This window comes from Pezoporus wallicus, unplaced genomic scaffold, assembly GCF_028554395.1.
Source record: "Pezoporus wallicus isolate ANWC-B61680 ecotype Strahan unplaced genomic scaffold, APGP_CSIRO_Pwel_v1 scaffold_7107, whole genome shotgun sequence".
Lineage (NCBI taxonomy): Eukaryota > Metazoa > Chordata > Aves > Psittaciformes > Psittacidae > Pezoporus > Pezoporus wallicus.
Window position 1 is genome coordinate 420,829 of NW_026642114.1, and position 11,279 is coordinate 432,107.

Below are 11,279 nucleotides of genomic sequence, written 5' to 3' on the forward strand. Positions count from 1 at the left end.
AGGGAGGTGGCCCCAGGATACTAGCCAGGGGGTTCTCTGTTTGGCACCTCCTCCGGCCAAGGAGTAAGGAAAGATGTGTGGGTAAGGAAGGATGGAAAAGTATGAATTATTCAGGGTAGGAGAAAAGCCAGCTCACAGCAACAGAACCACCACAGGAACTAGCACCATGTAAGCAGGCTTGGTGGCATGCTCAGCTAAGGGTTGGGGTGGGAGTTCTGGGCCAAATGCAGCCAGCGAAATCTCCTCCTGAAAAGTATTTCTGCAAAGTCAAGTTTGTATGGCCCCTGAGTGTACCCCCGAGTCTCAGAGGCTTGGTTTTCAGGGTGGGCAGCTGGGCTGCCTGTGCAGCACCTGGGTTGGGGTTTCCAACAGCAGGGCTCCTACCTTTTCAAATCGGCTTTGCTCAGACCTCCCCCAACCCAGTTCGGGCTGGAGTCCTTCCCTCAACTTGTCATTTATAAAATACAAGTGGAGGAGGGGGCTGGGAGAGCGGAAATTTGTTCATCAGTTTGTCTGTACAAGTCCCAGTTTTCAGATTTCAAGACAGAGTTTCAACAGTTGCCACCTAGCTTTCAACAGAGATGACAAGTATATTCTCTCGCTGGCAATGCCAGGAGCTAGTTTCTTATCTTTTTCTGCAAGCTTTGCTGCAAGTGGAAGAGGGGTTATGAGGACACGAATGTCCTCATCTCCAGCATGGACTTGAATCAGAGTTCAGCACTTCAGTTCCCTGGCTTTGCTTTTGCTAGGGATACCTGCACAGCTTGCAGGTCTGCCTCTGGCCCTGGCAGCTACCTCTGTGGAGTTGTGTGTCAGCACTATCCTGACATGATCCCAAAGATGCAGGTTCATGGATTCCACCAGGAAACTGAAGCAGTATCAGCACAAACATCTCTCCACCATGGCTTTGCTCCAACATGTTGGGTGTCAGGGAGTAGTCCTGCAGGTGGGTGGGTGGTGGTTGTCTTCACCGCATTAAGCCTGCTCCATCCCTTTCAGGGATTTCAGTGGGATTACCTGCCTTAAGAGCCAGGACTCTGCCTAGCAAGAAACCAGGCTGTGGCCCTTTCAGGTTGCCTAGTCACCTACCATGGCTACCTGGGGGCACCGAGACGGCCACCAGGAACCCCCATGGGCCAGCTAAACAGAGCTAGCCAAGCTAAATTAGAGCTAAACTGCATGTTCCCAAGGGCTCAGACTTGAGCTGGCTCCAGAGCTGACTGCATAAGGAGCCGTGGGTTTGGATAAGCCAGCCATTTAACTGGGGTTTTATTACCAGGCAGGGTAACAAAAGCACTCACAGGTCACTGGGGAACTTTAATCAGCACCGAGGGTCACTGGATAGCAGGCTAGGCAGGAGGAGGGCAGGGCCTAGGGCACACAAATAAATAAATAGATGTATTGAAACCACCTCCGTTCCTCCAAGGGATCTCCTCTCTTCTCCATGCTCTTTACAAGCAGACGTTCAAATGTTCCTAATTTCCCCAACTCCAAGATCTCCAAATTTAGCCGAGAAGTTTATCCACAGGGTTTGGTTGAGGGTTCTTTTTTTTTGTGTTCAAATCCCTCACTGCTGGAGATGAAAGTTCAGTCTGCTGGACTGCTCTTGGGCTGGATATCAGATATCCCTCACCCCAGAGAGAGACAGCGTCCCACCAGCTTCTCTCCCCTGCAGGAAAGAAAAAAAACAACAACCCTCCCATAATCAGAGTCTGGGCAGACAAATTGGCACCACTGTTTTCGTCTTTTCTCCCTCCACCCCCCTTTCTGGAAGAGGACTAACCCTTCGGTGCACAGTCACAACTCGCAAATATTTGTGGGTATTATATTGCAACAGGGAAAAAAATCCAAATGAAGGTAACTGCTAAAAGCTTAGTCCTTCTCCTATGGAAAGTAGCTTTATGCACATCCATAAATCTCCTTTGGAAGTGGCCATTAAAATTGCTTCTTGTTTAATTTATTCTTTTTTAAGGTCGTTTATACTCTTTTTCTCATCTTGCAAACGAATGATGTCATTGGCAGGCCCAGTAATGAACTGAAAAAACAAAATCAACTTTGTCAAAAAGCAAACATTTCAATACCAGTCTGCTAATCCAGCCAAATACTTAAGCATGTGCTTAACAACCAACATGTATTTAAGTGGCTTGCTCCCACAGGGACATCTGTGCACACTCATCTTCATGCACAAATGATGCGCTTGAAGCAAGGAGGGTGTTTAAACTGTTGCAGGATGGGACTCCCTGGGCCTGGCTGCTGAACGACTTCTTGCACAGGCAGCACAACATGACAGAGACCCCTCAGCAGCTGCGCATGGGTGCCCTGACCCACTCGCTGACGGTTGCTGGTCCTCTCTCTCCTTCTACAGTCTTGAGACTGATGTCCTCAGGGTTTCCTGCATTGCTGTTTTCTTTCTAACAGTCAAGCCCACCTCTTTTTGCCCACTGTTCAAAGGACAAATCGTTCTCCAGATGCCACAAAGCAAATCCTCTCTAACCTGCATGGCCCTTTGCTTTGTAGATATCCCCTTGACGCACAAAATGCTGTTTAGTTAAAAGCCTCGTTGCACGATACTTGTGTTCTTTGGTTTGGGTGTGTGGATGGGGATTTTAGGTTTGTTTTTATTTTTTTGGAAGCTGTTTTAATGAAGTAGAAGCAAAACCAAATAGCAGGCTGGGCAAGTGGGGAAAAATAAATGCAAAACTTGAAAATGAATAATTGGCGTGGTTTTAATTAGAAGCAGTTAACTGTTTCGGGGTAAAGAGCATGGGCTTGGGTTGACACCGTCTGAACCCTGGAAAGAGCACGTTACGCTGTTCACCATGCTGTGGGTTAAGAAAATGGGAAATAAATACATCCCAGCCTCTTGGAAAACTAAACCATCTTTAGTGCTCAGCTGTAAACTTTCTTCAGCAATTTATTAGAATTCCAGAAAACACTTGCTGAGTAGCCTTGGCCTGTAATAAATATCAGTCCTTGTTTGTTTGTTTTTGTAATGGGAACAAAACCACATCTTTTTCTTTCTAAAGTGGATAATTCAATTACATGGCAAGAAACACATTCATTGTCCAGAATACCCAGAGAATATTGCCACGAGACTTGCAGTTCAGTGGAGAGAGGAGGGGAACGGAGCCAGCTGATACCCAGGATTGGTTTCAGGGAAGATTTCCTTGTTGACACGTCCACTTATGCAGGAGATGACAGCAGCACAGGATTGTCATTACAAACAGGAGGCAGAGATGGGCATCTCTGCCCATCCCAGGACGTGGAGCTTCAGGGTGGCAAGGCAGATATGAATGAAAGAGAACTAGGGATAGTGAAGGGAAGCGACTTTGTGACACACAGCAGCTCCGAGGCGGCAGGGGAGCTGAGCTCCAGCCTTCTGTTCTCAGCCTGCCGTGTGCACTCACGGATTTCTCGTGATTGCCTCCAGAAAATTCAAACCCCAGGTTGCTGCCTGCAGTGCCAGCAAGGAGTCTGTCACATCCATGTGTCAGCACCACTTTGGGAGCCCTGCTCAGCTGCTTGCTGACATGTTCTGAGTGCCTGGTAGGCACTCAGATCCAGTAAAATGGGTGTTGTTTGAAGGCAGAAATCCACCTCTGTCCCTCACCTCACATCTGATCGTGTGCTCTTTCTCGAACCCAGTTCCAGTCCAAAAAATATCAGTTTTTTCTTCTAGACGCTGAAATACTTCAACATTTCTTGCTCTGCAGGCTGTCACCTCTTCGGTGGGGACTGGTCCTTGCCTCAATGGTAGGAGGCAGATAGTGGCAATGATCACATATATGTCTGGAGTCAATACCCTGTAAGATCAGGGAGTGCTTGTGAGCATCCATTCCCTTCTATGCCTCCATTTTTGGGAGCCTGCCCTGCAAAAGGAGAAACAGGAGACAATGCTTTAAAATCAGTTCTTGGTGGGTTTGGTTTGTCCACCCTCTGCAGGCAGCCTGGCTCTGGGTTTAATGCTAGAAAAGTCTCTGAGCTGAAATAGCTGAAGGGAGGTACTATCCAGATAAGCAATTACCCAGTGTGCTTTCCCAGGGATAGCCCAGCAATTATGGTTAGCAATAAAGAAATCTGACAGTTGTCAAAACACAGACCCTCATTCCTCCGAGCTCTTCTTGAGGGGCACAATTAGCGTGCTGATGTGATTAAAGCCATGTTCAGCCCTGATAGGAGAGCCAGACGCACCCAGATAACTCCTCCGAAACCAGCCGCTCAAAACTGAGGCGTTGGTTACCTGATTTGTAGCCAATCAAGTAGAAATCAACCATTCCTGTCCACATAGCTACATCATGCCGTTAAACAGCCAAACCCTCTTCTCTTACATGTCGTTGAGGGAGATGAAATCCATATGGCCCAGAGAGTGAGCACAGGCTAGGGATGGAAGGAAGGACAGAAACAGCATTTCTTCAGGACAGAAGACAATGGAAACGTTTCCACTGATTCCGATAGGCTCTGAATCAGCGGCTGCAAACAATTTTCCTCCTAAATGGACTTCCATATGTCTAAAAAAGTCTTGCAAGAGCTGGAATTTGTTACAGATCAAACCTGTACTTTATTACTCTCCTCCCCAACTCTGAGTGTTTCTCCCTTTAAATTCCTTGTTCAGCCATTTCTGGGCTTCGGGGTTCACTTTCAAGGAATGCATTCACTTCTAAAGCTAACATTTTTCCATGACACAAAGAAAAGTTTCCCCCCTTCTGCTCCCAGACTTCACTTGATTTTGCTGGGGTCTTGCATCCTTAGGTTCATCAGAAAAATAAGTGGCTCTATGTACAGAGGAAAACATGGGGAGGAAATCAAGTTCACCAGACCTGAAACCTTCTTCACTTTACAGATAGGCTCTGAAACACAGATATTTGGGGAAAAGCCTAGCAAAACTTCTTTTTTTTTTACCAGAAATTTTCCACTTCTCTTAATACAGAAGAGATTTTATTTTGCTCTCTTTTTGACAGGCATCCTTAAACTAAAGATTTTTCTCTTTCCTTCTTTCATTAAATTTAAAAAAAGATTGGCAAAAGTGAAGTTTTCCATTTTAATCAAAAACTGTTTTGTAGGGAGAGTCACTTTCTTGCCCATGATATACTGTATGTGCTCTGTAATCCATTTAAAGGGGTTTAGGAACCTATGTACTATTTTCAGTAGTGGTTTAGGCATGACAAGGGACATTTTCACAGTCAGCTTCATATCCATATTCCAGTATTATCAGTAAAGTTTAAGCATTTAAATACCTTTTATCTTGTCCTGGGGTGTCAACAAAAGCCAGGCTTTTTACAATGTCTTGAAAATACAACTTAAGTTTGATTAAGCTCTTAAAACCTAATAGAATATTTATAACTTACTCCTAAGGCTATACCAAAATGGCCATAAACATTATAGTTTTCAAATTCATCTATCTGTGCAAAAATATTTTCCATTTCCTTGGAAGAATGAAAACACAGGAAGAAAGTTTCAAAGCAACTCCCACAAGGAACATCCCTAAGGTCTCATTTAATTCACAATTTTAAGTTTCTAAGCTTCCAAAGTATTTTTTAGTTGATGTTAACTTTAGCTTCAGGGTGTTGTTTCAAAATGAAATCTCAAAACATTTCATTAGAAAACAAAGCCAAAACACTTGGATTTATTTTTCTTCCTTTTCCAGAACAGTTCGTCAAGCTGATGTGAATTCACAAACATTTTCAGCCAACCTAAAGCACAATTTTTGGCAAATAAATAATTTCCCTAAAAAAAAAGGAAGTAATTGTCCTCCTCTAAGAATAAGGATAAAACTCATCTGTGATTTTAAGTGTTCAGACTGAACAGTGATGGATTATTTGTCCTGATGATAGAAAAAGAGAAATAAATTTGGCTTATTACTTTATACATATGTTGATACATATCTCAAATTTATATACACCCACATACACACACGTCCCTTTCCTTCCAACATGAATGTTTTCAACACAGGAAAGGTAAAGAGAAGAGATTGAGTGCTGATTAGAACAAAAGTCGCACTGTACCTTACAGATTTCAGCATGTCTCATTAAAACCAGGCTTGAAATATACATATCCTTTAATAAATAAAGCTTAAGGTACATAAACACTGCAGCGGATATAAATTATTTTAACCAAAGTATGTAGGGGAAAAAAATTACTGGAACACCACGATCCAGGGCATTTTACAGTAAATTGGACTTCATCAGCGGTTTTGCATTTTTATTTGATTTTGGAGTTCCTCCACTAAAGCTGTAAGTTTTGTAGAGTTTATTTCACACCTTGTAATTTAAAACGTTACACTCCATCGAAATTCCTCTCAAAAAAAAGGACCTGAGTAATTAATGTCTTTGGGATCAACATTCATTATATCCCACTAGTGTGAAAATTCATAAAAATAAGACATGGGATTAGGAGCTTAACAGCCTCACACATTTGCAGAGCTGCTGCACTGGCAAATATTTCTCTGCTGTGTCGAAGCGGAGCGCACCCCCGGCTGCTTTCATTTGTTTCGTTGGATCATCCAAGTCATTAGAAAGTGCCTGAAAAGTAACCTCACGTCTCATGCTCATATTTTTTCTTGGAAGCAGATAAATAAAAGGGGTTTGGGTCATTTCTTCCCATGATCTTCTATTTCCTTCATTTGGTAGGATGTGCTTTACCTCCTCATAGAGACAATGGGAATTTGGGCCACTTGCATCAAGGGGACTCCAGATGCCCTTGGAAAGGAAGCAGGACCTGGGCTTTGATTACTGAGAGCTGAATTGCTTCCTTCATGAAAATGCCCTGGGTTCTCCTCCCTGGTTCCAAGGAGGTGGAACAGCTCCGGGTTGAATCACAGACTCCGTTTTGCCCTTGGTGGATTCATAGATACAGTGGGTGAATTTGTGCAATGAACAGTAACTTTGACCAGAGTTTAATTTTGGAGGGACATAAACCATTCACAAAGTTGGGCTGAATTTGACAAGCACATTTTGCCAAAAAAACAAACAAAACCAACAAGCCTAATACAGGAGGCTCTTTTTAGAACTTCAAAACCTTTCATTCCAAAGTGTTTTCAGAGCAAAGAGGTTGACTTCATGTAGGTGTTTCTGAAATGAGCCTTTTGGAGGTTTTATTGAAAAGCCTCACTTTAGAAAAAAAAAATGAAATTAAACTGTAAAACGGAACATTGTGTTTCAGATCAAACACCATGTCCTAGGTTGCCTCAATATTTCTGGTTTATTTTATCCTTTTTTTTTTTCCTTAAGACTCTCTTGGTTCAAAACAAACAGAATTGCTTCATTCCTTGGTCGCCTCTCTCAGGTATCTAAATCTGACCACAGTACAAAGCATCCTTTATTCACCCAGGTCCAATCATTCACCCCAGGACATGGCTGGCTAGAAACTCTAAGGAGTAGATCAGTACAGCTCTCCCTGCAGGTCTGGCTACTCAATTTCCTTCTAAACTGGGCAATTCCTATAGTGCTGAAGCCACTCATCACAACTCCCTCTATAGCCGATGGTGAGAAATTCCAGCCCAAGATCCTTAGGACAAGCCATACTCCAAATATGCCACTTGATTTTAGAGGGAAACAAGCTGTCCGGTTTGGATTGAGAGATGCTTTAAGTGAGGGGATGTGAAGTCCACCACAGATCTACTCTTGGGCAGAAAGTACCACTGGAAATTGCTGTTTTCATTACTGCATGTGGCTGTGGAAAGGAAAACCATTTCCAAGATAGATCAGCTATTCCATCTGCCCTGGAAATTAATCTGTCAACAGCAGCTGGGAAGAGTGCATCAGCATTCAAGTGCTTTGCTGCCTTCTGATGTTTAGGGTCACATTTGCATCACCTTTCTGCCAAGTGCTTTTTGGCTGTAAGATGGTGCAGTCACTGATCCGGGGAAGTTCGGCTTTTCAGGAAGTTCTCTAAAAAGAGCATACCAGAAAAAAGGCTTATTTTATTTCACTCTACACATTTTTAAGCAATATAATTAATATAACTGATCTAGTATCCTAAATGAAGTTTGCACATTTTACCCCATGAACAATACTTCTAACTTAAGAAGTTAGCACACTGTAAAAAGTTAAGTAATTTACACATCTTCTTTGAGCTTAATGAAAGCAACTTCTACCTTCAAGCTTGACCTGGAGGCTGTATTTCAGCCTCCCTTTTCTCTCCAGCCTAGAAAGCTGTTTTGCACTCAGAGCAACCCACCTTTGTAGGGAAAGGATGAGGAGATTCTAAGGAAACATCTGGGCTTTTCAGATGGGTAAAAACTGGGAGATCTCTCAGCAAACTTATTCTTTAGTTTGATCAAAAAATCTGTCATCACATACTCTGGCTGGTGAAGAGGTGATAAAATCATTCAGTTTTAGGACATGAAGTGGTTCTTAAATTTAAATCAGATGGAAAGAGAGACAACATGTTTTCAAAAGTAGTTAGGCTCTCAGCTAGAATTATGACTCGTATCATTTTCTTGTAGTTGCAAATCGAGCATGTTTCTGAGTTTGAATATAGCAGCAAATAACCCCCCTACCATACTTTTCTTATGAACTTATATTACATCATAGCCCTGTGCCCTCACGAGGACAGCAACCATGAAACACGGTACCGTTGTCCATGCGAGCAAGCAGTGATCCAGTGCTTTGCTTGCTCTGAGGATATCTACATGAGTTGATGCACAAGCATGACGATGAGTCACAGATGGCTCGATTAGTGTTGGAAACTCAATGCAGATCTGAGCAACTTTTGGATGCTTCCCACCATACATATTTCACTCCCTGTCTCACTGCAGAGCCCGCTGTGCAAATGCTTTAAAGAGTAACACAGGAAGAGTTGTGCATTGGGAATTGGAAAAAACATTCTCTTCGAACACAGTTAATGGGGCAAGAATACCCAAGTTTAAACTGCAGCTGTGTAGTTTCCAGTTAGACCTTGGAGTAATCTATGGGTGACAGACAGATTCTCCATCACTGCAGGATGCAGAAACTATTGGACAATTCTCTGCCAGTACAGACAGGGTGGACTAGGTTGTGGCTATGAGTTACAGGACATTTTGAGATCCTTTCCCCTTTTGTCATTTCAGAACAGGTCGGCCCACCTGCAGTTTAGTCTTGCTCGGAAGTTGCACCCTTAAAACTCATAGTCTACAGGTCAAGTCCACACACAGAAGCTACTAAAGAAGCAATCTAAGAAATAACACTAACCTTTCAGCAGGAGCAGAGCTCACATTTCTTCAAGGAAACATCCCCCATGAGCATCACAGGTATCTGGATGGTTAAGCAGTCCTGAGATAAAAAGTTTTTTTTTGAGGGTACCCAGGACCGGATTAAAACTGCTGTGACCCCATACAGCAAAACTGATGCAGTGTATACCACTCTGCCTAGTCAAATTTATCCTCTGAATTGTTATGGGGCAACTTTAGTCCAACAGAATTCATGCCAAATGAGGTATCATATGTCTTCCTGGAGCCAATATAAAACATGAAGCCAATATAAACACTATATAGCATGTTCTAGCTAATTCAACGCAAAGTAACAGTGTACACACACCTGACCTGGATCTTATTTGTCCTGCCAGGTGATTTTGCAATACACAGACTGAGTGTTAATGATGTGGAATCCTAGCCCCATCTATTGCCCTGACAAGCCTTCATCTAGCGTTTCCCTCTTAAAAAAACCTTCCTGTCAGTTCAAGCTCAAATGCAGCATTCAGAGATACTAATACCATCCTGACAGGTTATTAATGATGAGTTTTCTCTCCACAATCAGGCTTAAAAATGGAGCCTGTAAGGAATGAGGTTTATGCCTCTTAGCAGAGATGCAAGAAAGAACATTGATATTCAGCACCACTACAGAAAACCACCCAGCAGCAGAGTCCCACCCCTCAGCTCTGCACAGTGTATGAGACAAGCAGCCCTTGATCTGCTCTTGACACTAGACCTCACTCAGGGCCAACTGTCCAGGTTAGTGAAGCTGTGATTAGAGGCAGGTCCCCACTAACCTGGGGCTCTACATCATGTAGCATGCAAATCCAGCACACCTGCTGTGCCCAAGGTTAGGCCCTAGCAAGGCTTTCTCCACCTTCAGCTACAGACATCACACATGCCCTCCATGTCCCATCAGCTCCACTGAGCATCTTGCAGTGATCTCCTTAGATAGGGCCCAACATGCAGGATGTACTGAGGCACACTTGTCGTCCAAATATATGTTCTTGTGTCCTCTGAGAGCACGTTCCCCTTCAGCTGGGTTGAGAGCCACCACCTGGTTCCTCCATTGCCACAGGCAAACCTGCTGCCTGCTTGTAATCCAGGTAAGGTAGCAGTGCTGGATTCACCTCCACCTCAGAATGTATGCCACAGCTTACCTTAGACACCTCAATAGGCCAGCCATGCAAATGAAACCTGGGCAATCTTCCCTCCCTCTCCAACCCTTATCCCCAACCCTATGGGACAACTGTCCCTGGACTTCACAAACCTCTGCTGTGTTGCAATTCTTCTGAGTCCAACACTACAGACTGTTATCATGCCTCTTGGCCCTGAGATCAAGGAAGGGTCTAGAAGTGCTACAGCCCCATCTCCTGAAAGCAATTCAATTATCAGGTGAGGGCTGACTAAACTTGATTAAGTTTATACAGCAGGAAAGTGGCAGTGGCATGCTATCCCCCAGCTTACATGGAAACACATCCCAAATGCGCAGTTGTAACTGCCTTGGGCTTGCACAAAAATCGACTGGCCTCTTGTTTCAGGGTTAGCTGGTCATTTCTTCCACAGAAACTCCTGTGTCAGCGAATGCAAATATTTAAAATTCTCAAGCTTTCTTGAATTTGTTGTATCTGCCTTCAGTTTGGTTTTTTTTGTTTTTTTTTTTTTTTAATATTAGATGGTGCTGAGTTTCCAAGCTTTTCTCTACAGGGATGAGGCCATCAGGTGACAGTGTGGACAACCAGCCAAAACTCTGTGGAGATGGGATGCAAGCAGATAGGGCACGGGGAGAATGCCCTAGGAAGGAAAAAGGAAGATGTCATTGTGAGAGGTTTAAAGTGATCCTGAGAAAATCTCTAAATTAAGAGTTTACTGAAGGGGTGGATGGGAAGGAAAATTTTAGAAGAGGAGGACTTCCAGGCCTTACTTTATGTTACTGACAGCAAGGCTGTGTCTAAACAGACCACGTACCTCCTCTGAGCATGCAGTGACTGCAGAGGCAATACCTGAGCAGACACACTGGAGAATTGTGTCCGGTTTCCATCTGGGCTTTGCCAATGCCTGTCTCAGCACTGATTATGAGAAGCAATCTCACTATCCAGAAAACACGGATAGT

At 43.6% G+C, this 11,279-nt stretch overlaps 1 long non-coding RNA gene across 1 annotated transcript; it reads right to left on the bottom strand.

Moving 5' to 3' along the window:
- Positions 1-5,000: 5,000 nt before the first annotated feature.
- On the bottom strand, positions 5,001-10,426 carry LOC130608782 (uncharacterized). The gene is made up of 2 exons (XR_008974638.1): positions 9,168-10,426; positions 5,001-8,772 (listed from the first exon to the last, which is right to left on the bottom strand). It is a non-coding gene; the product is annotated as an uncharacterized LOC130608782 (long non-coding RNA).
- Positions 10,427-11,279: the final 853 nt, after the last annotated feature.